The sequence below is a fragment of the Myotis brandtii genome, unplaced genomic scaffold, assembly GCF_000412655.1.
Source record: "Myotis brandtii unplaced genomic scaffold, ASM41265v1 scaffold2430, whole genome shotgun sequence".
In the NCBI taxonomy this organism is placed as follows: domain Eukaryota; kingdom Metazoa; phylum Chordata; class Mammalia; order Chiroptera; family Vespertilionidae; genus Myotis; species Myotis brandtii.
This window is the reverse complement of record NW_005359196.1, coordinates 111858-118191: the sequence shown is the minus strand read 5'-3', so window position 1 is coordinate 118191 and position 6334 is coordinate 111858. Positions and strand designations below refer to the sequence as shown.

The 6334-nt window shown below is 38.2% G+C and overlaps 1 long non-coding RNA gene across 1 annotated transcript in view; it reads right to left on the bottom strand.

Annotated features, from left to right (window-relative positions):
* Positions 1–1886: 1886 nt before the first annotated feature.
* The window catches only part of LOC106726237, a 19792-nt gene continuing 15344 nt past the window's right edge, over positions 1887–6334 (bottom strand). The window contains exon 3 of the long non-coding RNA XR_001362265.1: positions 1887–2138. This is a non-coding gene — a long non-coding RNA (uncharacterized LOC106726237). The remainder of the gene's footprint in view (positions 2139–6334) is intronic.

Below are 6334 nucleotides of genomic sequence, written 5' to 3'. Positions count from 1 at the left end.
GTGCACAAATTTTTGTGCACTGGGCCTCTAGTATATATATAAAAGCCTAAACAACAGTTACGACCAGGTGACTGGATGACCAGAGACCAGCCAGTAGCTATGACATGACATGCACTGGCCACCAGGGGGTAGACACTCAACACAGGAGCTGCCTCCTGGTAGTCAGTGTGTTCTCACAGCCAACTTCCCAGGTTCCATTCCCCCCCGGGGCTGGCCTGGCCCAATTGGCCCCTCAGCCCCCATCACCAGCCAGGCCGAGGGACCCCACCCATGCATGAATTCGTGCACCAGGCCTCTAGTTTATAAAATAAGCCCTATCTTTTAATACAATTAAAAATCAATAACATTTTGTGAGCACCTACTACACAGAAAGTATTCTTGTTTCGGTATGGATTAGAGATTTAAAAAAAAAAAGAAAGAAAAGAGAACATAGCCACTTTTAGTCAGATTCTGGAAAAATAACTATATTCTTTAAAATCTTTCATAAATTCTTGAAGAGGCTAAAACACCCACAGATACTAATAATGAAAAATGAGATCCATTTGACGTGGTAAGACAATCAGGGCTATGCTGCCCTAGAGATGTCCTCTCTATGAAGAATCCATGTCTTCGCCTGGGGCTTGTAAGGTGTGTGCTGCCTCAGGAAATACTTTCTGTGGTGTATCTCCATGCATGAATAATTTATTTAAAATATATGACAAAATTGTGCGGCACAGTGATATATCAATACACAGAAGAGTGTACATAAAGGAATAGTTAAGTATTTGTTTTATGTTTTATATTCCAGTCAGTACATAGACGGGTTCTTAGTCCTGTGTCCACACAAATGGAAGGCACCTAAAATCAGCACGTCCGCCCCAGTCTGGAGGGTCAGCATCGGACAATATTGCACAGTCTTGCAAAAGGAAAGACAACACTGGCCAACAGGCATTCTCCATGCTGTACTCCTAGATCTAGGGTCTAGCCACTGAAATATAAGACAAAAAGTCTATGTTTGAGAGGTGAAGAAACATAAAAAATAAACTGCGTGTCTGTACTATGCCAGTGTTTAATTTGCAGATGAAGGAATAGGAAAGGGAGAGAGAATATTAAAAAGAAAAATATCTGAGAATATCATGGAATGGATTAAAAGCATAAAACCACATATTCAGAAGAAATAACCCTTAGTAAAATAATTTATAAAAGAAGAAATATCCACAGAGATTCATCATAGTGCAACTCTAAAAGACATAAGGGACATATTACATGTAATCTGATACAAAAATAATAACCTACTAAAGAAGAAAATAAGATACTGGTGATTAAATCTACAGCACCAATGACAATGCCTAATTTGTGTGGTAAATAAAAACACAAAATAGAAATATTAGGAAAGTACTATAAAACAATCAAAAGGCAGACTAAAATTCAAATATGGTAAGTTTTCATATCTTTTGTGAAAAGATATCAAAATAATAAATTTTAATATTTTGAGTCTTATAATATTAAGAAAACGCATCAAAAGTTTTAAAATACACTGAGTACCTATCAATGCCATGAAATAGGAAAACAGTGTAATTTTTTTTAACCTGGAGAATTAGAAGAGTGGGTGAGAAAACTTTTCTTGTGAAATTTAAATAGTTAACATGTTTCAAACTGACTCTCAATATAGAAAATCTTTTTTCATAAGATTTGTCATAGAAAGTGCAGCATCCCTCCTTCTGGCATTGTTCTTTTCTCAAGTGTCCCGACCCGTAGGACAACAATGGGGGAACGCAGAGACACCCTGGGAGAATGAGACAAACAAGGGACACGAAAGAATGGAGGCAAGACAGTGTTCTGATCAAGCCTCAACTTTATTTTTTACAGCGTGTAGAATTTATATTCTAGAGGAGGAAGGGGGTGGGTAAAGGGGTCCATGGGCGGTAACCTATCACTAGAGATTTAGCAGGCTCCGGATGGCTGTGTGCTTATCAGTGGAGATGTGTGCTTGTCAGCGGAGATTTAGCAGCTGTGTACTTAGGGTGAGGGTAGGTTATCTTTTAACTCCAGGCTAAACCACAAGGCTTAATTGGTTCCCAGGAGCTGGCTTGGGGGGACCAGAAACCTATTGTGTTGTAAGCTGAAGATGTATATGTAATTTCTAATGGCTCCCAACACTCAAGGTTGCTAGATCTTGGAAACCGATTGTGAAACAGGCTGATGTCTGCCTGCCATCACCTGTTTTACTCATAAGCTCTTACATTGCTGGGACGCACACTGTGCCCCTCTAAAAGCCTAGATTTTTCTAGTGAGGCATAAAAGCAGGTGGCTGAGGAGCTATAAGTGAAAGCCATCGAGTGGTGGGCCTTCCAGGAACGTTTTACCAAGAGCATTTTCTGAGTTGGGAAGTCTATGCATTTGGACCTTTGAATGTCCTCTCCTGTTTGGAACCCTGACATGTGGCGGAGGTCCAGCATGAGGCTACGACAGCAAAACGACCTTGGGGATGGAACCCACTGTTCAGGATGGCAGAACTAAAAGGCAGAATCAGGCACAGCAGTGTTTCCACGGAATCCCATACAAATCAGCCATGGAGTGACTCCTTCCAAGACTTTACATTTTGCGAGAGAAAAACAGACCTCTCTCTTGCTTAAGACACTGTCATCTGTGTCATTGATACTGGCAGCTGCAGTCTTAACAGATATAAATATATTCCAGTTAAGCCTTTCATGTTTAATCTGTGATGTTCATATTAAGTTGGATGGCTATATACGTATTCAAATGATTTTAGGCTTTTATAAATTTATATTTAATAGTGTGTTATTTTCAATCACATATTTCTTAGTGGGGCAGATGGATTTTAGTAGTGTACTCTGTAATTATTCCACTTTTATATCAACTTTTAATGTATCAACCAAATGTCAACATTTAATATTGAAAAATAGGCCCACCTCTTTCTGCAGAGAGCTTTTAACAGCATACACGTGGGAGGCTTTTATAAATTTATATTTAATAGTGTGTTATTTTCAATCACATATTTCTTAGTGGGGCAGATGGATTTTAGTAGTGTACTCTGTAATTATTCCACTTTTATATCAACTTTTAATGTATCAACCAAATGTCAACATTTAATATTGAAAAATAGGCCCACCTCTTTCTGCAGAGAGCTTTTCACAGCATACACATGGGCTCATTATAAACACACACATACACACACACACACACACATAATCTTCATGTAGTAATAGTGTTGGTAAATCTATGGTCATTGATAGGGTGCTTCTTATCACACTTTTACTTATGTTTTCACTAGGTAGTATATTTTACATGTTTCCATGTGTAATTAGTGTCTTCTTTATTCTTGTGCTATGAGTAATGATGATCATGATCTTAATTGCCACAATAAATCTATAGGTAATGAGTCTACTTGTTTAGGTATAAATTAACTACCACAAATATTAGCTATACTAATGCATTATTGAAAATATTTTCCCATTCTTTCCTCCCTCCCTTCCTTTATCTCTCTTTTTTTTCTTTCCCTCCTTCCCACCTTCCCACCTTCCTCCTCTTTCACAGATGTAAAATATAGTTGTTTGCTAATATGTATAAGAGACTTATACTCACTTCTTGTACTGAACTAATAAAACTATTCATATAAATGATACATTTATATTATCATTTTATGCAACATAGCCCTTGTTTGTGCACTATAAGCAACAGTTTTCTTAATGATATACTAAGACACTATTTTTATTTGAAACTTTAAAAATGACATATTAAAGCCAGTAGTAGTTTTAAAAAGAAAGGTCTACTTCCAGTTTAAATTAAGCCAGAGTACCAATTACTCGTGAACATTCTGCCAGTGTACAACCACAAAATCCTAAAAAGACAGATAACTGCAGTATCTTATAATAGCCTTGTACAGTTAAACGTATCCATATGCCTACAGTACACTGAAGTAATTTTCACTAACCATAAGTTTGATGAGAAACATAATTGTCGACCTATCCATGCTGGCTCTCATGAAGTAGCTCAACATTCTGAAAGACCATGCCTGTCTCCCGAATAAGAAACAGGGAAACTTAGTAGCCGTCGTTTAATAATAAGGATGCTGAATATTTAACGTCAGCCCTCTACTGTTTCCCTACTATTTTTTTCTCTCATATTTTTGACTAAGGAATGGCATCTTCTAAAAAACAAGAAAGGCAATAATGAAATAAAAAGGAAGAGTAATTGACTACCTCCTGGACAACCCCTGATGTAATAATATTCTCTGTGCATTTGTGAGAAAAGTTTTAACATGAAGTGAGAAAGACTGAACACAAAATAGATTTGTCAAGTACCATTGTTGTAAGTGGTTTCCATGACCTAAACGCTTATTGGAAAGATTTAGTGGAAAAACGAAACCATAAGGCAGCTTCTATTCATTTGCTTCTCAAAGACTCTTGGAAACGGCATCACCTCACAGGAACCTCGTTCTCCAGCTCTCAGCATCATTTAGCTCTTAGAATGTGGATACATTTTTCTCTTGCTGCAGAGTAATTTCCGTCAAAGGCCAAAAGCACTCCTTTCTCAACACATTTATCATGCTCTTACTTTAGGCAACACCATGTTGGAGGCCTTGGGAACTCAACAATTAGCAAAGCAGAAAAATTTCTGCTCTGGTATCTTACATTGTAGTAGAGAAAGACAACACAACTTGACAATATATTATTCAATAAATCAGATGCATGTGTCTGAAAAAATAAAGCAGGGACAGGGTAATAAAGAATCCCTTGGGTGGAGGTGGGGCTGTTATTCCAACAGTGCGGTTAGAAGAGATTTCTTAAATAAGATAACAGTTGAGTAGAGAACGGAAATGAAAAAGCAACCATGTGAATTTCAGGGAGACGCCTTAAGCCAGAGAGAATGGCTAATGCAAAGGCTATGCTGCAAAAGAGGGTTTGAAGACTTGAGTAAGAGCAAGGCCAGTGTGGAGAGACCAGCGAGAGTGAGGGGCAGAGTGGAATGTGTTGAGGTAAAGAGCTAGCGTTGAGTGGAAGACCTTGTAGGCCATTTAAGACCATATGTACAAAAATAGATGGATTTATGCCAAAATGATGGCAAGTCATTAGAGGATGTTATACCTGATAAGGCTTAATTGTAACAGAGTCACTCTGGCTCCTCCAACGAGGAAACTCTGGGACCAGTGTAGAAGTGCTGTGTGGAAGTGCTCCAGAAAAAGCAAATGGTGGCTTAGCCCATGGGAATTGCAGTGGACATGGGAAAAATGGCCAGATCCTAGATGTACACCTTTTTCTCTCGTCATGACTGCTTTGCTAAACAGGTTTGCCCTAGTGGCTTTTAAATCATACTACCCTTCAGACAACTCCTTTGGAGGTTTGTGTTTTGTTTTTGTTTTACAGTACAATGGTTTTCACACCCAATAGCAAGTATTCTATAAAGGAAATAAAAAAAGGAAGACTCATGGGCACGGACAACAGTAGGAATTGCCAGAGGATTGGGGGGTGGGGGTGGTAGAAGAAGGTAAAGGGGGGATAAATAGTGATGGAAGAAGACTTGACATGGGACCATGAACATACAATGGAAGGTACAGCTGATGTGTTATAGAGTTGTATACCTGAAACATATATATTTTTATTGACCAATGTCACCCAATAAAGTCAGTATAAAGAAGAAAAAATAAATTCAAAATAAGCCATAACAAGTGATGTTTCAACATCATCATTCCAGGCTAAGACACACTCACCAATTGACTTTAACAGCTTCCAGTCAGAGAATGTCCTTTGGAACAATGTAGAATTCCATGTGTGGATGAACCTGGAATGTTTTGGTCTATATTCATATCCCAAGTAAAAAAAAATTATATGAGTAAATCTTTAAGTCCTTAGTCTGTCATTTATATGGATTTTTCACAAGTATTTTTTAAATTGATTTTAGAGAGAGAGGAAGGGAAGGGTGAGAGAGATAGAAGCAACAATAGAGAGAGAGGAAGGGAGAGGGTGAGAGAGATAGAAACAACAATGAGAGAGAAACCTCAATTGGCTGCCTCCTGAATGCCCCCTACTGGGGATCAAGCCCAAAACCCAGGCATGTGCCCTGATCAGGAATCTGGTGACATCCTGGCCCATGGGTTGAGGCTCAACCACTGAACTACACTGGCCAGACTTGCCAGGTATTTTTTAGTTCACTCATGTTAGCTTGTGTTTGTCTCGCTTGGTGAGTGTTTTGTTGTTTATTGTTGTTGTTGTTCTTTGTTGTTGTTGTTGTTGTTAGAAGTTTACATTTATTTTAACATTATATTTAAGCACAGTTATGGAAAAGAGCACCATGATCCTCTAACAATTGCCTTTACTTCCCTTAAAAGAAACTC